General features: G+C 40.5%; 1 protein-coding gene across 2 annotated transcripts in view; it reads left to right on the top strand.

The window, feature by feature from the left end:
* The first annotated feature begins 6,014 nt into the window (after nucleotides 1-6,014).
* The window catches only part of LOC115017812 (leucine-rich repeat and fibronectin type III domain-containing protein 1-like protein), a 152,813-nt gene continuing 132,673 nt past the window's right edge, over nucleotides 6,015-26,154 (top strand). For both annotated transcript variants that reach the window (XM_029446508.1, XM_029446507.1), the window contains exon 1: nucleotides 6,015-7,127. The gene's annotated coding sequence lies outside the window, so the exon portion shown is untranslated. The remainder of the gene's footprint in view (nucleotides 7,128-26,154) is intronic.

Genomic DNA, 26,154 nt, shown 5'->3' with positions numbered 1-26,154 from the left:
TCCTCCTCCTCCTCCTCCTCTCTGATGGCCTTTCTCCACCTGTCACTCAGTCATGCTCTCTTATTGACTTTTCCTCTCCTTATCTTCTTCCCATCATTCTTTTCGAGCCTGAGCCCGGGGAGATAGACATTCACAGACTATCTCCTTTTTCCAACTCTCCTGTCCTCCATTAACTGATCTCCGTCAGTATCTCTACATCCAACTCCCCCCCCCCCCCCACACAAGATCCCCCCCCCCCTCTTTGTTCTCACATTTAGATTCAGCATTGCAAAGTGTTTTGTACAATATTCAAAATGTAAGTATACCATTTCAGAATGTAGTATACATATATTACTGTACTCTTCACTATGTTGTATACACCTCACTGACTGTCTCTTTCTCTCTCTTTCTCTTCCCCATCCCTCTCTCTTTCAGGAGTAATGGATGACCACGTTGTTATGGTGTCAGGGTCTCTACCGCTCTCTCCGTCGCTGCACTCCCCCTCAGTCTCCCTCTCTGCATCAATGTGGAGATAGAGAGCCATGATTTGGCAGTCTTTCTCTCTCTCTCTCTCTCTCTCTCTCTCTCTCTCTCTCTCTCTCTCTCTCTCTCTCTCTCTCTCTCTCTCTCTCTCTCTCTCTCTCTCTCCCCCACTAATAGATGGCCATGGTGGGCTGGATGTGTCAGGAGAGGCATTCTTGTTGGCTCCATTAAACTGCAACCTTGCTACTCTGAAGGACAATGCTATAACATCTCTGTCTCTCTTTCCCTCACTCTGATTCTCTCATGGAAAAAAAAGATTCCCTGGGAGCTTGTTGTTACATCATAGATTTCTTTAAAATGTCCCCTGCAACTGGACAAACCTTAATAATAACTTACATATGTATGAGCAATCTACTCACTGTACTCATTACTAAACAGCAGAAGTAATTAGTCACAATGTTTCTTCCATCACCTTTCTCATACACATGTCACATTGTCTGTATTTACCACACAAAAAGTAACAAGCAGCAAATCTATATGTTGCAGGTATTTACTGACCATTAATAGCTAGCTAAGCACCTCGCTTAGCGTTCCAGAAAGCTGAACACTACTGCAGTGCAGATCACATGCGTTTTGGCAGCATTGTAGTTACACGGGTAAAATGGAACTCCTGATAAGACAGAAAACCAGCTGAGTCCCTAAAATGTCAAAGTAATAAAGCAGCTGTACAAGGATTACTAACTGTAATGTAATTACTGAATTTTGAATTTGACTTGTTATCATAAAAAGTAGGCACATTGCTGTTATTCAGTAATGCATTACTGCCCAGCACTGTCCACATTATTACAGAACTAATACAAACCTATTCATATTTAAATGCATTTATCTCTCTTTCCAGATTTGAAGCAACAGCTGTTCTCCTAAATGACACCGCTGAGCTCATGAAGCTCAAACCTCCCTAAAGCCATGTGAGACCAAAATGTAATTCCTTAATTTACAAATTGGAGGTTTGGGCGTTCACCTTTTGGTGGTCTCTGTTGGCCAGAGCTTTCTTCCGATTTGGTCTCACCTAAATGTAGTGCTGTGACACTGCTGGAGAGAGGGCTGAGTAAAGCGATAAGCCAATCCGATGTATTTTATTTCTTTATAAACCAACATGGTGCTTCAAACATGGAGGTTGATGGATTTTGTCTAAGTCGATGGTTAGGGGCCTATGTTCTCTATTTCACTGATATGGGACGCCGCGAATTGTATTGGGCAAGAAGGAAGGGGGGTTTCAAACAATCAGAATGTGCCATCTATTACCACTGTTTCAAAAAAATAAAGTGCCAGTGAATCATTTTTTGAATCAGCCTGAAGTGAAATGATATTTGTTTTGATCCGCCATGAAAGAAAGGTAGAAAAATTGAATTCTTGGTAAATAGAATATCTCCCCCAGACTAACTTGAATGTTGCCAAAGCTGAGTAATAGCCGTGGTCTATCTAGAATGTACTTCTCAGAAAATGAACTATTTTGAGACTTTGACCTTTTGAGCTGAGGAATGCATTGTTCTGAAGGTCGCGTCTAGTCTTCTATTCTCCACATACTGGTTGCTCTGTCTGTATTACAGTAACTAAAGTCACCTCCAGTTCAACTCCAGTCTGCATTTTAAATGGGAGTGTACTGTGACATAAATAGGCTTAATACATCTCCATAGAACATAATTGTGTGTATTTCACCAGTAAAGTCGATAAAACCTAATCCTCTCTGTAACACAGGCTTGTAGGTCCCTAAATGCAACACTTACCTTAGGCATTAACTAATTAATTCCAATCAATAACTCGATTGGACGATGGATCATCTGTCAGCCTGAAGCACTGATCTCATGTTCAGCTGATGAATTGATTTGTTCATTGACTGGTTGGCCAATGTTGAACTGACAAGGAGAGAGAGAGAGAGAGAGAGAGAGAGAGAGAGAGAGAGAGAGAGAGAAACAACTGTGCAACCAAAGTGATTTTTCAAAGTGAAGGAGTAGACTAAGTGACGTGAAAGTCAACACCTCCAGGGACCTGGTGGTGCACACCTTATCAAATATTTGAACGATATTTCTGCCAGAAAAACAACTGTTTCATTAATAACAGGGTAAAAAGATCAGTCAGTATTAAGTAGTAAGTCCCATTAGAACAACATTCATATGTATTCACGGTTAACTTTTCTGTTCATTTGTATTCTCCTTTTTCAAGACAGAATCCCTTGCAGCAATATAATATGGTGCTTCTTTCTGTCTTTCCTCTTTTCTCTGTTTATCTCATTGTTTTGTTCATTTCTACAATTCATTGTCTCTTCTTCTGCTACTCCTCTCTCCAAAGACCAAACCCATTTGTTCTGTTTAGAAATCACTCAACCAGTTTAGTGCGCATTGCCCTTTTTGAACTTTTCCTCTACTCGAAGAGAAAATAAACAATAACAAAAAATAAAACTGCTTACCAGCCTAAGTGACAGATGCTTCTCGACTAATGGTCAACCATTGTCTGATGTTGATCCACAAAGAGAGTAGTCACGTGGAGAAATGATAAGTAACAAACTGTAGAGGGTTCGGGTGAGTGGCGGGCAGGCAGGGGAGAGAAGGGAGGCGATGACCAGTATGTGTGTGTCCGAGAGAGAGAGAGAGAGAGAGAGAGAGAAGCTGAGCTAAGTGTGTGTATGTGTTAGAGAGCAAGAGAGTTAGAGTGAGAGAGATCAGAGCATGTTGAGAAGAGCTTTTGGCTTTTCTCTTTGAGGATAAAGCTTGTTCCGGCCTTGTGTGGCTGAGTCCCGCTGCAGTACTGTCCACAGCGCTGAATCGGCTGGAGGGTCTTCCGTCTCTCTTTATCTCCCTTACTTCCTCTCTAATGTTTTCCCTCCTCCTCCTCTGTCTTTATCTCTTGTGCCCTGTCATTGTCTCCCCGATCTCTCCCTCTCAACTTCACAGACACTTTATTGTTGTGAAAGACAGCGTGCTGCCACTGCAATGTCAACACATTCAGTATTCAAATGACAGTGAAACACCACAAAGCAGCAACAAATACACAATAAATATACAAAATGCAACATGGAATTTAGTAAATCAGAAAACACTGGCTATACTGTAATATATTTTGTTTTGCTCTATCATATGCGACAGCCACTGAAGAAGACTGCCCTCAGCAGAAGAAATGACAGCATTGGTAATGTATTCAAATGACTTAACCATAATATGTTTACCGCACAAGGACGTCTTAAGGCCTCTTGTGAACTCTTCTATCTGTTGTTTTCAGGGAGCAAAGGCAGAAGTAGTTATCACAGCCTATTAGGGAGCAGGCCAGGGTGGATGGTTGAGTCACACATGTGACTATGACATGGGATACCAGTGTTTGTATCTTTTTCCTACCGAAGCCTGTGCTGTTTTTCTTTTGACCATGATGTTTCCTAACCTCAAGCAAGTCCTTGACCACGATTGTTCCCTGATCTTAATTTTAAAAAAGCATTTAGTGTACCTTAAGCTAACCAACTATAGCAGGTCAAAGGTGGTTCACATGGGTTGTTTGAGAATCATGTCTTTCTTAATTTGAAAGACATGATAAAGAATAAAGAATGTTTGAATTTCTTGCTTGATAAATGTCTTTAGATTCCTTGAATATACATTCTAACATTATAATGTATTTTTATGGGGTTTTGGAAAAACAGTACATATTTGAATTAGAGGATGTGAACATGCCTTGCATAAGGAAGTGCCCTTTCACCTATCCTCTGTGATCAGTTCTGTGTTTACGGAGTCTGTATCTTTTCAACATTTTCACATCATCACACTGGTCTGGTAGTTTTCCATTTGTCTATTTATGGATAAATGTGTTTCCAGTTTGCGTAAGGATTGTTTGGTCTGGACAGATGTCGTAAAGGGTTAGCTCCACTGAATGAAGCTGTAGGACCAGCTGGCTGTTATTAGAGGATTTTAACCAATTTATCCCCCTCTGAGGGCAGTAAAGATTAGCAGAAATGTACGATCAACGCTCCTCCGTCTCTCTTCTTATCTCTCTAATATTATATTATTTACACAGCTCTGATAACACAACTCAGCAACATCCTTCAGGTTAGTGATAATTTTTTTGCAAATTGTGTTTTTCCATGGGGACACCCAGTTAAAACATTGCTATGATAGGAACCCATATTTTTGTTCTAAGCAATAGTTAGAAATATGCTGCTCCACGCTTATTAAAATTGCATCACATTATGCCTTTGAATGCCACCAAAGGTGACTTTTATGCATGTTGTTTCCCAAAGAAAAGATACAACACCTCACATTTGTCTCTCACTCAATCCACATCTCTCACAATCACAAGCAACTTTAAAAAACATTCTAAGACTGACCTTTAGCGTGTAGTCCAGAGGTGTTTCTACTTAGATTTAGGTTATAGAACATGAAGCAAAATGTCACACGTTTTCATTTTCCTGGCCACCGTCTAATCTCTGCCCAAACTCTCAATCTGTTTGTCTGGTTATTTCTGCCTTCCTCTATTTTTTCCTCTTCATCTCTTTATTAACCCCTGACCTCCCAACCCAACCACCAAACAACAACCATAACCCTGAACCATTTTGCGTTCTGCCAGCAGTGCACCATATAATTTATCCAGTCTCTTTCTAATCAGATAATTGTAAAACACTCAGATTTTTTAATCCATGAAATCCTGCAGAATCTGTAAAGTGAGCACACTAATCTGCTTCCAGTGCCGGCTGTTTCACCTGTTTCTGATGCTAGCACACATCGCTGCAGCTACAGAGTAACCATGACATTATATGCTTGTCTGTGTCAAAGAGAAAGTCACATACCACTGCATTTATATCACTAACCCCTTAAACAGAAAGGCGTATGTCAAATGTCACGGTCATTGCATGTTGTTTAATGTTTAGCTGTCAGTTGGGAGAACCTCTCATCGCCACCCTCTAGTGGTTATTACAATTGTGGATTGTATTAAAAACAAAAGGCATGACTGGCATGGCATTCCAAATGATGAAAGTGTGTGGCACGGTCGCAAATATGTGACAAGCAGCCAGTCCAAAGGAATAATAATAATTATGGATATTTTCATATTGCTTCAAGTAAAAACGTTATTTGTGTTTGATCCTATAACATGCAGACACAGATACCTATTTTAAAAATAAATAATCGCTTTTGTGTTAGCTGAACAACTTAAGGTCATAATAAAGAATAATAAAATCATTACATGGAACTAGTCTACGTTTTCCCAAGGATGCACTTGCATTTCCACGGCCCTCTTGAGGTCCCCGCCCCTCACTTTGAGAACATTCGGCCGGGTCGGAGTGTGTTGTGTCTCCTGACAGACCCAAACTATTTCGGCTACTTCTCCAAGGCAAAACGCCCCGGCGATGGCATCACGCACAGTCGTCATAGCGCATCCATCCGTTATTACCCGTTTGTAATCCCGGAGCAGCTACTTGTCGATAGCCAGAGCAGGACACGGATACAGAGGGAAGGAGACAGACAGGAGAGGGGCTGGTAGGCGTATCGTCTCCCGGGACAAACCGCCGCACTGTGTGAAAGTAACTGCATGAGGGACGGAGAAGCTCACCGTGGCGGATCAGAGTGCTTTGTAACGCCAGGGAGGGGGGAAAGGACACGAACGATTTGAGTCTGGTTTTCCTAGCGGGATTAATCATCTTTTTCCTGACCTATAACGCCTCTATCAATAGGCTGCCATCCACCTGGCAGCACGCACTCTTGTCCGGCGCCTCTCCTTGGAGAGACCAAGGCGGAGAGAAGAGATAGGTCAAGACAAAGTCACTTCTGTGGCTGCAAAGGAGGGGATGCCTGTTTACCAAGCTCCTCTGAATCTGCAGTTTATTTTCTACCCAGTTCTTATCTTATTGTTTTAATTTCTTACCTTGAGGCGGATAATCACCTACCGACAAACAACCAGGAGGGATTATTATCCTACAACCAAATATTAGGAGCTTTTGAATGAGTGAGATGTGGTGTTGGTGCAGGAATGACAGCTCCTGAATGGGGAAGCAAAGAGCATCTATTGGGGAGTTTACACCGGTTGAGTAGCCCAAAACGACAATCGTGCCGGGTTTCACCGAGTACAGAGACGTTTCCTCACTCTACCTATTCAGTGCTTCCACTCTACTCTGGACACAGGATCCCAGCGACATTAACCCCCACGGCTGGGTGTTTTTCTTTAAATTACCGATTAACGGAGTCTTAAAGGAAACGCGGGGAGCTCATGTGGAGACCAAATGAGTGCGCAACGCGGCGGTGCGCCGGTTTAACGGCGTTGTTCCACACTTACAGCTCCGTCCCAGTGGATCTGCGGTGGACACCGGATTGCTTTAGGTTATCGGCTGCCACCGGTCGTGTACCCGCATCGGGCTTTTAATGCAAACTCAACGGGAACTAAATTGAAACGCCTCGCTTGCCCCAGCACCACTCCAGGAGCCCCGCAGCACGACCAGCGTTGCGCGGTGCAAGACCAAAAGAAAAGTGGATATGATCTCTTATTTGGTTTGAAAAACTATCTTTCCAGGAGGAGGATTATTTAACATATTATTTGCTGAGTGGAGTTCTTCACCTGGTTTGACAAGAGAGGGAGATAACCGGAGGAGAAACCCGTCTCTACCTAACCGGCGAGAAGGAGAGAGAGACGTGCAGGTATGGCAGTCTCTTTATCTACTTTTCTCATCTGTCCGATTATCGCACAATTTTCTCTTTCTTCTCCTCCTTCCATTATCTCATTATGCTCTCTGTGTCTATATACGCTTTTGAGAGATTACTTTGTAATTTTAGAAGAGCCGAGTTGATTACATATAGGGAGAGAGAGAGAGAGGGAGGGGGGGGAGAGAGAGAGAGAGAGAGAGAGAGAGAGAGAGAGAGAGAGAGAGAGAGAGAGAGAGAGAGAGAGAGAAGGCAGATGGGGAGATAATGGCGATAGGGTGTTCTCTCTCATACGCTTTAGAGATGGTCATATCCTTTCCCTAGATACAAAGCTAGGGGGGGGGGGGGGGGGGGTGCTCAGGGGGTTGTAGTGCATTGGTAGTGTGAAGACACAGGGGTGAAACAGATGAGAAGATGAGATTGGGCACGATATGAGTAGAGATGGGATAAAAAAAAAAGCATGGGAGGAGAAGGGGCAAAGAGCAGTCAGAGTTTAGAGGACATGGGGCGACGAGGAAAGGATGGATGGATATAGGAGGAAAACTGAAGGGGGGAAAGGTTGCAGTTGATTAAATTGGGGAGGGGTGGGGCAACGGGCAAGGAGAGCAGGACTGAGGGAGCACAGACAAGGCAAGAAGTGAGACAGGAGGGACTTAAAAGGAGTTGTTAGGGGAAGAGGGTGAGGATAGGGTGCTGAGATGGAATACAGAGAAGGGGCAGAGATGGGCTGGGTGATAGGAGAGAGGTGTTTGGGAGGAAAGGGAGAGGAGAGGACAGTGTGGCAGGTGAGAGGGACAACTGCTAGGAGAGGTGAGAAGAGAAAATAGGAGATAACAGGTGAAGGATATAAAGGAATTACATAGTGGAGCAGTAGGTGGAAAAACTACCAAGCATATATATAGGAGAGTGATGAGACAAGATAGAGAGAGCAGGTGCTGGCATTGGAATGATCCCTTAAGAAAGCTCTAGCTGCAGCATGTGGAGGCTAAGTGTAGAATACTCTCTTTATCAGTGGTGCTGTAGCTACTGTATGGAATAATATCCAAGGGACTGCTGCGTAATGGTCGTCGCTGCACCAAGGAGAGAGAAGAGGGGAAGCCACAAAAAGCAGCACACAGCCAACAATTTAGTTTGCACTGTCAGCTCATCAGCTCCTCTTTACCTGGCGTTTTCTTGTCCCTTACTGCCCCATTTGCATTTTGATGGGGTTTTACAAAGGCTCTAAGCCACCATAAAACACATGTAAACACACAACCACGATTAAATTAGGTTTTGGGAAAAGTCGTTGACTGGTTTTCCTGTTTCTGCCTCAAAATGTGTATCCCTTTGGCTTAGCTGAATAATTATTTCGATATTCCAATCTTTCTCGCCTACATTACATTTTGTCATTCTCTCTCGCTTGTATTATTGACACATCATGTTTGAATGTAGGCTCGGAACAGTGGCAGAGTCTTGAAAGACTTTCCCTTTTTAACGCGTTTCAGATCACAATCAATGCATGTAATCAATGTGTTCAGTTGAGCAGTATCTTAACAGGCTGTACTGCAATGGGAAATGCTGGAAGTAAATGGAGTCATACAGATCACTTTGATTTCAGCATGCATCTTTGATCATGGCCCCATTTGCACCACGACATGCACGGGAAAACTCAAATACTGACAGCAGATTGTATTGAGCTTAGAGCCTCAAACTTGGCAAATATGCCCAAAGAAGATTGCAGGATGACTTCTCTGCCAACCAAACATGAAAATACATTTCAATCATGCTTGTGTGTAATTGATGTAGTGCTAAAGTGGGATGTAATGAGCTGGGCCTTAATTCTCGAAACATCGTGGTTACTGACATTTCTGTCACAGTGAGCGTGCCAACATGCGCACAGTATTCTGGGTTATAGATCATATTCTGGTCGGCTCATGCATCTTCATATCCTACTTATAAATACCACCCTACATGAATAAACGGAATACCCTTACACTGCCATGGAAACAGAGTTTACACTTGCGATCAAGTGCCTCCGGGAGACATTTTCAGGTCCAGCTATTTAATTATTTATTTTTTTCATGGCATACAAGTGCTTTTCATTGTGACATTCACATGAAGCAACTACAAAACAGAACAATTGAGAATCCCTGACATGATTGGACATACGTGTGCATGTGCACACACTAATAAACTGAACAGTTATGTTTTGAAAAGCAATGGCTCTGAGCATTTTTGGTGAAGTTGCAGTAAGGTTAGATATACAATTGGACATGAACGGTTTAATGATGGAAAATGTCTGTGAAGTCCCAGAATCCACGACAAGACTGCAGGAGGTTACTGCAGCCAGGCAGAATAGTCCGGCACACCAACCCCTCGGAAAACCACAATATGTGTTGTTTTCACGCTTCAAATTTTTATATAAATTAAACAATGAGATGTGTGTTAATCTATTAAGTTTAGAGGTGGTTGGTGGATTTAGTTATATTCCCACAGAGCTTGTCTAGTGGGACTGGCTGCCGTCACCATCTACATATTTAACGATGAGCGAGTGGTATCTTTCGTTTTATCTCATTGCTCATTGCAAGGAAACTAATATGCATATTTCTCGAAATGTGTAACGATTCCTCTGAACTGCAGATGTCAGAATGGATTGAGTAAGGCCCGACTCATATGTAATGCACAACCATTTCTAAGGCAGGAAAAGTGGACAGTTCCTGCCGAGAAGAAGACCAGAAACTCATTTGACCCTGATTTCCAGTATGAAAACAGGCTGTGAAAGTGACGCTTTCATGATCCCTCTGGCTTATTGGGATTTAGGATGAAGGTTACAGAAAACATACAGGGGGGATAACTGGGGCCAGAAAGTGTGAGAAACCTGCTGACAAATTTTGATCACCGCAATCATACTGTCCTATCGCTCAGGTGGCAAAAACTCAGATTAGCAAATGGCTGGGTTCTTTTCTCCCTCCTAATTAAGTGCAGCAGAGTGGGAGATTGATGTGACACGGCATGTGACAATTGGAAAGTGAAACTATTTTAACACTCCTTCTTCTTCTTCTGCAAGATCTGAAAATGCATGGTACTTCATGTTTGCGGTTTATCAAATTGTGTTGAGGCAAAGAAGCGAACAGGAACGTTTGATTCTGAGGGGAAGGAGGCTATTTAGATTCTTCCAGAAGCATGGAATGAAATCAGTTTTTACTTTGATGCATAATTACAGCATAATCTGGGACTGTCTTGATTAAGAAAGTCGTATAATGGATTTACACATTTATAAGACCTGAGTGGCATAGGTCTGTGCTAATAGTGTTGTTCTCACTCATCAATGGTGATCCCCTATAATGTCTGATTGACTAGAAACGACATCCAACAACCTTTAGAAAGTAACTTTGAACATTAAAGCCTTTTATTGGTGCCACATATACAATACCTTTCATTCTGTCAACATGAAATTGAATAACGAAGCTCGAGAGAAGTGTAAATTGTGGAGGAGAGTAAGTCTAACTGATTGATGTAACCGTATGATCGAGAGAGACGGAGCAGAAAAGGAATAGAACAAGCTCAGTGAGTTTTCCGTTTCATCTCTGTGGGGAAACAGAGTTCTGCAGGTACAAGTGAAGCTCAGGCAGTGGTGTTTCTGACTCAGACTGAATACTCATGTGTACACGTTGGTGTATGGATATTCGAACATATATGTTTTTTATTTTTTAAAGATTCTTTTTTGGGCTTTTTAGCTTTGAACCGTCTGCTAAGGAGCCTTGGTGCATGGGGCTCCTCCCCCAGGAGAGCTCAGGGGAGCCCCGTATATAAGAATTTAATTAAATGTTTTAAGTAAGGATGCGCAGAAATTGGATGATGTGGCTGCACTAACTGCCTCATGTTTTCAAGAGGAAACAATGAAGTGATTTTGCAGTGATGTAAGACGTTCAAGGAAGGACAGGCTGAATAAATACACAGATGAAAAGAAGGCAAGATAGAAAGGAGAAAGGCTGGAGGTAGTAAGATTAAAAAATAAAAAAGGAACATATGAGGCTTTTGGGGGGAATTGCCCTTTGTTCAACAAGACGGGTCAATTAAGAACAAATTCTGTGATTGGGTGAAGCAGAGAGAACAGAAGGAGGAGAGGAAATGTGTAGAACAGGGAAGAGAGGGGGAGAAAGGGTTGGTGAGGAGGAGAAGGAGGAAGAGGGCAAAAGAAAAGGACGGGACACTTTACAAGGGAGAGGGTAAGGGAAGAGAAAAAGAGGAAGAAGGAATCAGACATGACAGAAAAAAAAGAAGAGCATAAGGTGAAAATATTTCACCGTGAAGCTCTAGGTGTTAAGACTGTGATATGGCAACATGCTGTTTTATAGTTTTAATGTCCAAAATATGTCATCATGATGTTCTCAACACAGCGACATGCTGTCCACTACAGTAGGCGTTTAAATGTCTACACAGTTAGTGTGTGTGTGTGTGTGTGTGTGTGTGTATGTGCGCGCTTGTGTGTGTGTGTGTGTGGCAACAGATGCTGGTTCAATAGCGCAATCCCACCTCACCGGGGAAGAGCGGGTGAGAGATGCTGCTGAGAGAGAGAGAGAGGTGAAGAGAAGGAGGGAGGGACGGCGCCAGGAGAAAGAGTGAGCGGCGTGCTGAATGTCAAACAGCATGGTATTAGAATGGTGCTGTGGAGCAGGCAGGCAGGCAGAGGGATGTAACACTGCTAAACTGAACCACAGTCCTGTAAATTTGCAAACTTCATCTCTGGGGATGACCGTTTTGTTATCTTTTTTTTCCTTCTTCAACCTTTAACAGGTTTTGGGGATTTTTTAGACGGTGATTTTTTAACACAGAATTCCTTTGGTTTGTTTTTGTCACAGCCCCCTAGATTTATTACGACAATGAATATTAAAGAGAACACGTTGTTTTAAATGCTACGTCTACTTTACAGTACAGAGGGATACAATGGGTTGTTGCAGTTATGACCAGAAGCTATGGATGCCTCAAATTTGTTACAAATAATATGTGGGATCTATCTTTTTATCAACCGTTGACCAATTGTTGGGTCCTGGAAATATACTGGTGTGCAGTAGCACTTAATCTGCCTTTGTTTCTTACTACTCTTACTGTGATACATCTTAGTTTAATCTGGTGGAGGTGCATGTTTATTGACCTCTGCAAAGTCACACACAACCTGTCATCTGTAGCTGTACATTTACTCATTTGGCAGCACCTTTGTCCAAAGTGACGTAACAATTAGGTATTTTTTATGTTACACCTTGATTATTAAAATATATTCTTTTCATATTGGAATAAATACATTCCAATTGTGACATGTCATTCTTTTTTTAAATGAAGTTGAGTTGTTTATGTGTCCAGCTCATATTGTTTTGAAGAGTTAAATGGGGATTGTAGTTTGAAATAGGTTTAACTTGGGGGGTGTGTTTTACCTATGTCAGTTATGAGGGATTTCTGCTAGTTTGTGTTCCCAAACGACTATGTGAGGGAAGTGGAACAGATACATGTGCCTCTTCCAGTATGGGCACCTCAATCTTTGACAGCCTAAGAAGTCTGCCATTAGGGAACAAACAGCTTTAAAAGTGGATGGGAAGAGATGATTTGATTGGCCATGATTGGTAAACACATTAGTCTCAATCCCCTGCCCCGTCTACAATTCTGCTAAAGCCACATCAACACGTCTGGTTTCATTCAGGCATGTGAATAAAATATAGCATTCAACATCATGATTACGGTATTAAATTAACATATTTTATGACCGTAGTGGCCCACTGGTACTTTCAATTAATAATGTGTGTTATGGGGCATGGAAAGGCGATCTTACCGTCACTCTGTATATGGTGTACTTGGAGATTTATGGTTCTGCAATTAGTTCACGGTGTAAAGCTAATACTGCATAGAAGAAGTCTTAATATAGAAATGAGTGAAGTGTAAAGTAACCCCAATTAAATAACTGGGGTTACTTTACACTAAAGGTTTTTACAGTGAGTGCAGCTTTTAAAGTGTTCACTTTGCATTCACACCATGCAGTAGTTTGATTTCAATATTGCATAATAAATACATTGAATTGATTCCTTGACAAAAAAACTCTCTCTGTTATAAGAGTCAAAAAAGCATAGGCACTGAAACAGGACATACATGATGTAAATTAACAATTGTATTCTTTTTTTTTAGATCTTCTCACATCTTTCATCGGGTACACTTAATACGGTATACAAATGTGAGTAGTTGCTAAGGAGAAAAATTAGGTCCGACCTGATAATTAATGAATCCTTAATGAGCAGTACCTACATAACTCTGAATGCAGGTGTAACGCTACGATCTGAACACAGGAAGTAGGACACAAATGCACAATCCAGAGGCAGCTTGTGATATAGGTAAAAGTCTTTACTAGAAGCAAAAACAGGTACGGTACACGGGTAGACAGTCAGCGTGGCAAACAAATCTGACAGGGAATAGGCAAGAGGAGAATCAGGTCACAGAAGCAGGGTCAGGGTCAGGTATTACCGGGAAGTCGACGAAGGGAAACAGGTAGTGATGGCAGTGCGATACTGAAGCTTCGATACGTGCTTCAAACTCTGGACTACAATTGCATAGAACCACTGCTTCGAAGCTTGCTTCAAATCACGTGACATATGACGTCCGAAGCAGTAACTGCTTCATTTCCTGAATGAATCACCGGACTGGTTCGCGGTCCAATCAGGTGATTCGTTGCCACTGCCTCGTCTCGATTCTGACAGGTTGAGACAGTTTTGAATTTGAGCGCCTCAACACTTTATAACCGCTCTAAACAATGCACAATTTGTGGGTTGTTGTCGTAGTAGTATGCGTTATTGCTGTTGAGTTGTTGGTATTGCATTTCTATTGGATCATTATGGAGCCAGCCAACTAGCGAAACAATTTTTATGCACGCCAGCATCATCTGTTACTCGTGCGCAAGTGAAGAAACCAGATCTGAATCTGTTGAAAGAATAATGTACATCCCACATAAAAATGCACAGCCCCCTCCCTTAAAGTCTTCCTGCAGCAGCCCGGGGTTCGAATCCGACCAGTGGTCATCTGTTGCTTTTCATTTCCCTTATCTCTATCCAATCTTAAACTGTACTATCATTTAAAGCCTAATAAGCCCACATTTTACCCCAGCACTCTCTTCTCAATAATACATACACATAATCATCAATCTTTATTTTTAAATAGAACATGATATTCAGTCTTAGATGTGTGTGTCAAAGATACTTTAAATCCACTGTAGCCTTGCACTTCGCCAGTAGAGGTCACTGTACCTGAAGCTTCGAGTAATGAACTCATTTCCGAAACAATTGGCTGAAGTGGTTCAGTGCTTCCCAAAAGCTTCATTTACCCAATCACTAGAAACAGGAACAGGAAGGACAAAGGACCAACACTGGAACTCAATGACACAGAGGTACAAAGACAAACTGGCAACAAGGGGAACAAAACACACAACTATATATATATACACCAGGAAGTGGGCGGGGTAACGAGACACAGGTGGAGACACTAATGAACAAACTGGGAACACCTGGGGGCAGGAAGTAGACACAACTGAAATGAGAAAGAACAGGTAATTAACAAAATAAAACATGAAGTACAAACAACACTTAAACATTTAACAGACAGCAGGAACCATTACAGCAGGACTATATAGCAGATATTTAAGAGTTACTGGAGAACAACGGGGGGGATGCTATATGACTGAATCATTAGGTAATGATGAGTTAATAAGTAACCGTCCAGCTCAGCCGCTGGTTCACAGCTAATCAGGAACTACTCACGAGTAAAGTGGTCATTATTCCAATTCACTAGTAACTCACTCATTCATTACTAATTCCTTAATCATTAGTTACTATTTTTGTGCAACCCCAATAAAGTGATACATCAGTATAGTTTAAACTTGACTTGTCTTCAGTTAAACAGCTGTTCTGTGTCCGAGCTTTCTGTTTGTATCCATGTGTTTGCGTCTAACTGTAACTCTCTTCCGCCTCTCCTCCTGTAATTGTCTTGGTCTGGGGTGACAGAGCAGACCTGACAAGTGAACCCAGATAGTGAGTGGAGATAGATTGAAGAGGGGTGTCTGCTCTCTACTCTATCTCTCCTCATTTATTACTTGTTTCTGACAGAAGCAGCGCGGCATGATGGATGGATGCGTCCATCTGCGTCCTGTGTTTCTCTATCCACTTCTCACTCCGTTCACAGTTTCGCTCTCACTTACTCATTTTTCTCCACCTGCTTTCTCTTAATTTTCCCGTCACTTCCTCCCTCCATATTTTGTAACTTGTCTCTATGTTCTCTCGGTACCCTATCTTTCATCTATCATCACTTTTTCTTCCTCTATCAGCTACTCTGTTTACTTTTTCGACAGCATGTGCACGGTTAAGGTATTGTGTGTTTAAATGATAGTGTACGTGTTTTAGAGAGAGCTGCACAAACCCACAGTATCAAATTACAGGGGCAGAGTGATCTATCATTCTATTTGTGTTGCCTTTGTCTTACAGGCATGAGTGTATGCCATCTGTGTGCGCATCCAATTCTCCACATTTAATGCTGCAGGCATAGTAGCTTGACTTTTCAAATGTAAGTGATCACAAAAAAGTACCAAGCACCCACTTGGCCCAAAAGAAACCTAAATTCAAAATAGTAAAGCTGATGCAACTTTAGTATTTAGAGTAGTTCTGGGCTAAGACACAGTCAGCATAGCTTTCAGTAACGGTTCCTTATACTATTTTGTATAGGATCCTATCTTGTTGTTATTTTGTTACATAGACTATGCATATTGATGAACAAATAAACATAACTAAAATAGGCCAGAGTTAACCAAAGGGATCATCTGTCCCCGGCCAGATGTTGATATGCATTATATCCAACTATGGTAGAGTGCCAGTATCTAATTATTATGGCAGGAGCAAACAGAGCTTGGCTGGTATTTAGACAGCCTATCTTCGTTCCCAGCTTTAGAAAAATATGATAGTTCATATGCTGTCTACAGCAAATAGTAGTACTTAGTACCTGCGAGATGTCTTTGAAATGTTACCTAAAGACAACAACTTTATCCCCTTTGCAGCTGTGGTCGCTTCACTCACTCGATGCTGTCAGTGTGGATGTTTTTTATGAAAACTGCTCTCCGCTATTTCATTTCTTATTCCATTCTGTGATTCGCTCACATGCAATGCTTAGTGTTTTGGAGTAGATTCCATTGTCCAGTGCAACACTTTTAGCCGCGACCATCAGCTGATAGCTCGCTCGGTCAGTGGCAAACACATTTTTCGCCCTAAGAGGCGGACATTTGGCAATTCTTTTGTGTCAAATTTCTTTGTGTGTTTGAATGCATTAACACCTAAATGTAATTGCACATTTACGCTTGTTTTGTAACCTTTTTGACACCTGCCATCCTGTTGAATGGGTGACAAAAATAAAGAAATAACTTGAAAGGGATGGGGATGTTAAACCTATTAACACGGATCCACAAACAAATCCCTTCAATCCCGTCACTATCAATCCTGCTGATTGGTTCAGTACATCCCTAATTGTTGCACACATTACAACACTTACACAGTCACATTACCTTGCAACCTTACAAAAACAAAATGTTGACAGAAATACTGGCATTCCTGTGTTAGTTGAAAACATTCTGTATCGCAGAATGAACAAAAAAGAAATGGTGGCCATAATCATAAATGGCACATTTCATTGGTGAAATGAATGGAGTGTGCCAATGTTTTCGTAATTTGCTGATGAAAAGAAGAGAGTCTGAAAGAAATGAATTAACCTCCCAGTTTGAAGGTTGATCACATACCAATTATACACCAGCTGTAATATCCCCATGGCTGATTTGTGTGTCTCAAGCTCTGAAGTGTAGGGCAGTGCATTGGCAAGAATCTGGCGTTAGGATACCTTACGGTTCAATATATCGCGGTATATTTCCGACACCTTAAGAAAGGCGATATATTGTGATTAAAAAAAAATCTATTTCTAGGAAAACTGTCATAGTTTAAAGCACACACCATATGCATAATATCTCAATTTAAATGTATGCAATTTATGCAATCAGAACAATGGGGTCTGTATTTGCAGTCCCTGTAACATCCTTCGTCACACATTCTGTGCAATCTGAGACACTGTCTGCCACACATCTTTGCATGGACACTATTAATTAATGTGTTTTGTTTTTAGAATTGATATTTTACACCCCTACTAAAGTGTGCTCCTCATGTATTAATGCTCTGGTATTTGTGTACAGTGTTGTGTGAAGGTTTCATCTGACAATGTAGTCCACTGTAAATTGGACTGTCAAGTTTTAAATTAATTTGTATTGTGACTGCGACAGAATCTTGGCTTTTGTCCAGCGCTGGGCCTTTTATGGAGCATGATTTAAATTGTTGTGCAGGATGTCAAGACATTTTAGACTTAATTAGTGAATGCCCATATACACCACGCTATTATGACCATATCAGGACTGAGCAAACTTTCATAAAACATACATAAAATAATTATGTGAACCACAAACAAGACGTTGCAATTGCTACAAATAGTTAGATGTGTGTATGTCTCTGTTATTGCAGAAAAACACAGTAATAATGTGTAAAACACACAAATATCCTGAAGCAATATAGCTGACAATTAAAAACCAATATTCACTTTAAATCTTAAAGCCAACTATACGGAGACATTCACATTTGTTTCACTGCATTTGTCTTTCCTCTATTGTATTTGTTTTCCGTAAATACTACGATAATTTGTAGTTTGAAAAAGTAATTTTAACTTAAGGTCTACTTACTAGCATTTTCCAGAGCTTTCAGCAGCATCTCAGTGCTCATCAGCCCAATTACTAATCCTGCTGCTAGAAAAGATGCAGAGATGCGCTTGAAAGCTCTAGAAAAAGCCAGTAAGTGGACCTTGAGTTAAGAATATTTTGTCATCTGTTTTCATGTTTTGCAGGTTTCTAGAATCTGTGGACAAATTAAAACGAGGTTGCCTTTTAAAAACTAAAATTACTGACAGACAACCAGTTAGAAAGATGTTTAATATTTAAGCACTGCAATATATAGCACCACCCTATGTCCTGGTGTGTGAATGTACAGCACTTCTAGTCTACTGCTTGGTGTACAAATGGCACACCCAGGGCTCTGGGGACCCTGAGCTCCTTCAATAGTGTAGACTTGATTCCGCTAATCAGTGCACACTGCAAACAGTATTACAAGTGAACACACAGATTAATGAATGCACAGAGCCCAGCTCTTATAGAGGACTTCCTAAGCACTTAAAATCCTTCCCATGCCTCTTGATCTGAACGTAACGGAACATTTACCATTACATAGGATGAGATGTGCGCTCCTTAGTGCGCTGTCTGATGTGCTAAGGACAATAGAGAGTATGTGTCCCTGAACTAATTTGCAGCTACACCTTCTTCACAGAATTACAAGTAATGAAATCCAACCTTGTCATAGGTTTTTGAAAACAGCTGCTGGAGGGACAGTCGAATCTACAGCCTTTGATGCAGCACGCTCAGCATTCACAAAATGAATGTTTATTAACAGAGGCTAAAAGGACAGACCCTGTTGGGTTGAAATGGTCCACTCGACGCACTGTGAGCCTGATAGTCTGCACGATAGCAGGGAGAAATAATTAGAATTGAGAGGGCAATCAACTGCAGATAATAGCGTTCTTCAGGACCTAGCAGTTAGGTTAAGCTCAGCAATAGGAGCAGTGTGTGCAGCGCACAGTGGGGAACCAAGAAAATAATAGTTTATCAGTGTTTGTAATTTTACTTTGATTCTAATTTGGACCACCATATCTTTCTATCTATTTATCTGATTTACATGGTTTTGCTTTGTCTTGGAAATTGTCTACACAAACTGGAGCTCTGTTGTGGTATAGACAGTGCTGTCATTGTATCAAGTGCTTACTATTCCCTCATGACACACATATGATCTCACTGCAGATTTCTGTAAAGCTCGGCAGTGGTTTAATATCAATCAGAAATTGCTCTTCTAGCTCACTTTCAAAGGCACTAAGTGCTTGGCGTACTTGTAATATTCAAATATTATCTACAGAGTGGAAAAACCCTTTCAGCCAATTAAGCTTTAATCAACAGTCTCATTTTTGTTTTTGCATAATGCTACAGTAAGTAAAATAGAAAACAACATTTTTGATTTCCTGTGTGCATGATTTAGTGTTAATGGGATTAACAAAGTTCAATATCAATATTTGGCCTGAATTCAGTTCCAATATTAGAATATAAACTCTATCATGCCACGACTGTTTTAAAAAGCTGGGTGCAGCATTTGAAATAATTTTTTTCCCCCTCTACATCTATGGCATTTTATTTTCTTCTGAACAACTTTCTAGTTTTACTTCAGTTCTTGAAAAAAAACCCTGGGGTACAGAAATCCTTAAGTCAGTATCGGGGGCTGGGAGCTTTAACAAAAGTAGAATATGGGTTAGATTTCCTCTGAATATGGATGTGAGGCTGGCAGAGGGGAGGCTGCACATGCTGCTTAGCACACAGATCATATGACATGTGCATGAAGGCACACACACACACACACACACACACACACACACACACACACACACACACACACACACACACACACACACACACACACACTTTCTGTTATTCTCTTGCAAACAGTTCTTGCAAGTTTGCACTCATACTCAAATATGCAAGGTCTCTGTCACACACGCATACACACTAATTCTTTTCTGCTTTACAGGCGCCCGTGAGGCTCCTGATGCATAATTTATGATGGTTTGATTGACAGTGAAAAGGGTCGTTACTTAAGGTGGGGTACCAAATAGTTGTCCAATGAGTGAGTGTCAAATATCTCTAGTAAAATGTGAACACCAAACAACAATGGTTTTCTTTTGCTAACATTCAGCAGCTACTTTGGCTTTGAAAGCATGCAAGTGGCTCACATTAACGGGATACGTTGTTGAATTTTGTAAATGTGGTCATTTAGACAGCAGAAGTGAAAAAATGGTAAAGGGATCAATGACATTTACACACACTTCTTACATTTCAAATCAACATAGTTTTAGCTATGCAACATAAAATAACAAATTATTCATAATTTATATTATACGAAATATAGTAAATTGAAGCTTTTAGTGGCTTTTAGTGGCTATAAGTGGTTACAAAACACAGCCAGAATAAAAAAAGAAGCATTTTATCATAGTATATAATGTTATATACGGTACCATGAAGCTTGCCGGTTAGGGATTGGACTAACAGATACAGTAAACATGTGTTACATCATAGTACCAAACTGCATGGAATAGATCTTAGCTCTGACAACTCACATCCAGGGTCATCAACTGTTTCACTGGACCAGTAGAGGCTAGATGAGGTCAGACATCTGGCTGGGGCCTCCCACTCAGCCTTCTCTTTTGCAGATACTTCTCTAGAACTTGGAGCTATTTGCCACTGATGTGCCAAGCACTTCATAAATCAGGTTATAGTGAAGCACAAACTACTCAGAAAAAGCCATAGGGAAGGCTTGTAATAGCCAAGATGGCTGCCATTAAAAGCTGCAGTGTCCAAACAAACCCTGATTGGTCTGATTTGTGTGGATTTCCTCACTTTAGTGCTTAGGCTCGGTGTGGGTTTAAAAGTATTGTCAGTATTATCGGTGCCCACAGGACATTTATAGCTTCAGTTTAATGGTGTCCAGCATGTACTGGCACTTTGTGTGTGTGTGTGTGTGTGTGTGTGTGTGTGTGGCAGCTGTAAGGATCCAGCTGTTGTGCTTTGCTGCCAACTCATTGAGCTGGCAGCTGTTATAATAAAGTTGTAGTGTGTATAGTATCCATGCCATCCTATAATAATCCTGTGAAAATTTGAAGCCGTTTGGATCACTCATACTCCAGATTCATCACTGACATTTATTATTGCTGTTGGGTACACCTTGCCGGTCCGCTTTGGTGGTCGTCATGAGGACCGCGGTTTTAATGAGTCTCCGTAATGATAATTGTTGTCACACAAATAATGGTTTAATTGGCTTTTCCCCCCCAAGGAGAATGAGTAATGAACTAAGCACATTATATAACAAATAAATAGGCCACAATGTCAGAAAAAAAAGTTCTGTTTGGAGAAGTCGTATCAGGCTTTGCAATGAGACTCATGTGGCTCACAAGCACACAAGGACAGGCACTACACCTGAAGTGTGAGAAATAAACCATGTAACTTTATCTTCTCCTAGTTTATAGTATTCCTTCTTTAAACGTAGTTTTGTAGCACAAACCACTTTGCTGTAAATATCTACATGTCCACCACATATGTTGGACAAATCAGTCCAATGCTTTGATAACATATGGCCCTCATATCACACTGAGACCTTAACAACTCATCAAACAAACTAATGTAAAGATATATAATACGTGACAATACTCTCTGTGGATGTTTACATCCAGGTATCTCAGCCTACGTCCTTGTGAAACTCACTTTGTCTGACCTTTTTCTGACTTTCCCTGTGTAGAGATTTAGGCAGTATGATCTGAATTAATAAGTAATGACCTCGTTGGCAAGAGGATACACATTTTGACCATTTACATATTTGCATTTAGATTTAAAGTATGTTTATCCTGATATAATTGGCTCCACCATTGTGATGCAGGTTTTGGCATAGCAATAGTTTGTCGTGCGTTAAGCAAATTAGAAAATCCTGCATCACTTATCTATTCAACATCCATTAAAAAAAATAATAATACAAAAGTTGACTTTTTTTTAATTATAAGTGGTTCCTGACAGCTTACATGTGACACAACACGGCTTTGGGCCCATTCTGCCAGGTTGTGAGTTTAACTCTGACTGTCATAGAGCGGTCGAGAAACTTTTGCTATTTGTTACGACTGCATATTTATTTATAACTTATAATTTATTGAGCCATATACAGTCCACAGTCCACAGTGATCAAAAGTTTGCCTTTGTTGATGTGGCGTCATCAAGACATCAAAGGATGAATCAGCCTTTCATAATGAAACTGTATCGAGCTCAGTGATAAACAATTTAAAACGTTTGATACAAAAGTGTCTGGTCCAGTGCAGGGAAACTGTACATTTTTCTGGATGTTTTTCTTTAATTAATGATGTCGAGAGAAGCTACAGTAATAAAAATGACACACCTGCGCATGTCATGTCTGTGAGTTTAAGATTTAAAATTCATTAAACGTTTATCAGATTCACATAGGATTAAGACTTGCTATAGATACAAATCACATGATATTTCCTAGTAATACTTATCCCTATGTAAAAGTGGCTTTTTTCATGTAAATACGCCCTACTCTTCGCTTCAAAATATAATCCTTAAGACTTCAGTCTTAGTCAAATTGGTAAACCAGACGATACAGATCCCTGAGTTCAGTTGGATGTCACACACATATTGGCCACTGGGGGCGGCCTCGAATGGCTAGTATATTATATATAGTATGTATTCTTGTTAAAAGGAGTAAACAGTAGTCCGGCCATACATAGAGAGCAGTGAGTGGAAGGTTGTCTAGATGTGTGTTACTGAAAAGCAGAAGATGACTGAGCCTTTCTTTAACTTCCTCATTGTTGCTTTCCCTGAAACGTGTAGGAGAAAACAACCCGCCCTCACATTACATTTTGTATGTATTTACACCATCTGCCCTCTGGCAGGGTTAAATGAAGTAAGACCCGCATTTTGATAATGGCAGCAAACCAAAAATGACTAATGACAACCTGTCACCATGACGACGGTCAGCCAAACAAACACATGGGCTGAGGAGATGAATCACACTAAGTTACCTTTAAGTCGTCCGACACTCTGATACTGAATTCATGAAACGCACACATGCACTTGTTTTCCATATCAATGCACTCAATGTGGGCATCTTTTTGGTTTCATTCATTACCCTTGTGAGTGAAACCACTACAGGTAATTACAATGCTGATCATTGAATGTCTAATGCTGACGATGCCCGGCACAAATACAACACAGGGTTTGATGTGATTAAAATCTTAAAGATAATAACTTTAACTGGCTTGATCTGAAATCCTCTATAGTGAACAATCATTACATAATTGTTAAGAGGTTTGATGAGGGGACTGTTGATGAGCACACAGTTCTTTCAAGCAGCTTAAGGGAAATCTGACACCAGGGTTAATTCTGATGAGCACCGGACAGTTGTAAATACTAAATATACTTTTTCTCAATACTGTCATGTTTTAGTTAAGATTTACATTTTTATTAAATAGAAATGTTGCCTGACAGTCCGTCATGGCTGGTGTGTGTTTGGAGCTTTGAAGAATAATGTTCACGGACATAAACTGCACTACTCAAGATCACAGAAAGTGTGTGTGTGGAATCTTCTTCATGATGGCTTTTTTCTGATGCATGTCCCCAGGGTTTTTAATTGTCAAAGGGACTTATTGTTACTTTGAACCAAAGTTTACATCTTTAATTCTCTTCCTATTTAATTCCTTTTCATATACTCTTTGGGTAACTTGCATTTAAACGAGGCAAGTACACAGCATCCTTGTTTCCCCTCATTTCGTGTCTCTTTCAGTTATAATTTAATTCAACTGGGGATACATAATGGATTGAGTAAAATACAATGTTCTCCCAGCTGAAAGTTAGTGACAAAGACATATAAAGACATTTCTTTTTTTAAGACATGAAGATACATTTGTATTTCCCATCTGTTCTCTAAAGCAATACCACCAAACGTTTTTGCTTTCAGAGGAAATCAAATTTAATTTAAAGAAGTAGGTGTGCTGCAAACATTGTCAGTAAAGCTGTGATCTTACAGTTAAGTGATGATCTTACTGATTGTTCTTGAGACTAATCTCTAATTGTACCCTATTATTTAGTTCCCATGACTGCTTCATTAAGCCTAGTTTAGGTAGACAGTTTGATTTATATCATAGGGAATTGGGATAGTCGACTAACCTGACAGGCCAGATGGTTTGTTACGCAGAGCCTTCTGAGAAGCCGTCATTGAAAACTGTTTGGAAAAGGGCAGGAACCGTAGAGAAACAGTTGGCAGGTGACTGGATGAATCATCTGTGTATCACCGTCTATCACAGGCTAACTTCCACCAACCACGCCCGTAGCTGCCAGTAGCTCCTCACAGGATGCTGAATATTTGAACCCTAACAGGATTGATTTTCTTGTGAATCACGAGAATCCAGCTTTGGTGCAAAGTAAACAGTGGATATTACTGTAAATGCAACATTTATTTTTTTCAAAACCACATTTCACCTTCTAGTTGTTTCGTATTCCAGTTTTCAGATGCACAAACATTTGTGACAGAGTTTTTAACCTCTCTTTCCATTTCTTTCTTGTGTGTTTTTTGTTTTCAAATCGAAGTGAGCTCCAAATATTTGGTTCAGGTGAGACATCAGAAGAATAAACAGACCCGATGTAGAGTGGAGGGAAGGCGAGAGGTTTATCTTCAGCACCAGATGATGATTATTTTATTGCGGTAGAAAGATAAAGTGATTTTCAGTAGCCTGTCAATGAGGTGGCAAGGGTACACACACATACGCGCACGCACACACACACACACACACACACACACACACACACACACACACACACACACACACACACACATAAATGGTGGATGCATCTCCTGCTGTAACTGCTGTCACAGAGCAAATGATTTCTAATCCCTACTATTATCATCACATATATTATTAATTAGACAACTTGTAATCTTCCAGGTAGGTTGACAGTTGTTTATAATGATAATGTAATTAATGACCTGCAGTCTGGACTTTTAAGATAATGCTTGGTTTAATTGGTCATCATTTATGAACGGAGTAATACTCTTTTATGCATTAGCTAATCAGTGTTTATCAGCGGAAGATAATTAACTGTTAAACCTTCTGAAGTGTAAATAGACACCACCAGCCAGATAAGGAAAGATAGAAGTAATCATTTGAATGTGTACCAAACTGTTTTTGTGTTGGCTTTACACTGAAAGATAGCGTTGATCAATACTGAAATAATGATTATTACTTCCATTTCCTCACTAATGCGATCCGTCTATTTTGGTACAACTCCATAAACTAATGAGAGAAATATTCTCATCATCTTTTTAACAAACTGCTATCTATGTACACTGTACTCCAATGTAGTCCTTCCAAGAAGATAGACAATGCATGTCACATAATCGAAGCTCAAGGGGTTACATCTGATTGTGTGTATTTATTTTCCGAGGAAATGGTGACATTTCACATGAGTATTTACTAAATCTCGTCAATCCGGGACTGGAAATCTGTAAAGCTTTAGAGCGACATGGTAAAGAAAAGTCTATTTCTAGTCTATGCATCTTTCTTCCTTTCACTCATTAGTTAGTAGAATATAAAATGTGCCAAATTAAGAAAAGCACAAAAAGTTTGCCACAAAAAAACAGCCCCGGAATGGATGAGACATGCCTCAGGAACCCTTCCATAAATTAAATCAAGTCCAGACTAAATGAGTGTGTTGATGAATAACAGGGGGAATGTAGAAAACCTATTTCCATTTTCAGGTATTGCATTTCAGCATGAAAAAGTCTGGTTGTCTTCTAATTTAGTGTTGCTGACAGTGCAATACACGGAAACTAATTTGTCACCGCACTTTGTGCTTTTGTGTGTGTGTGTGTGTGTGTGTGTGTGTGTGTGTGTGTGTGTGTGTGTGTGTGTGTGTGTGTGTGTGTGTGTGTGTGCAAGCTCATGCAATGTTACTGTAAAGGATTGTTCACGCACACACACACACACACACACACACACACACACACACACACACACACACACACACACACACACACACAGATGGTGTGGCCTTCTTCTTTTCAGCTGTTTGAAAGAGCAGCCACTTTATAGATTGATAATCAGTGCAGCATGTCATTTATCAATTGATCCCCATCAACTCCCATTATTGTAGTGGAACAGCCTACACACTGTCCGCTTCTCTATAAGTATTCACATTATTTGTCTGTCTCTCTCGCTTTCACTCGAAGACACTCATCTTAACTCACTGTCTAAGTGTCTGTCTCTGTATTTGTCTCTTGAACACATGCAC

Source organism: Cottoperca gobio, chromosome 13 (assembly GCF_900634415.1).
Source record: "Cottoperca gobio chromosome 13, fCotGob3.1, whole genome shotgun sequence".
NCBI lineage: Eukaryota > Metazoa > Chordata > Actinopteri > Perciformes > Bovichtidae > Cottoperca > Cottoperca gobio.
The sequence above is the reverse complement of the archived record's forward strand: the minus strand, read 5'-3'. Positions and strand labels throughout refer to the sequence as shown.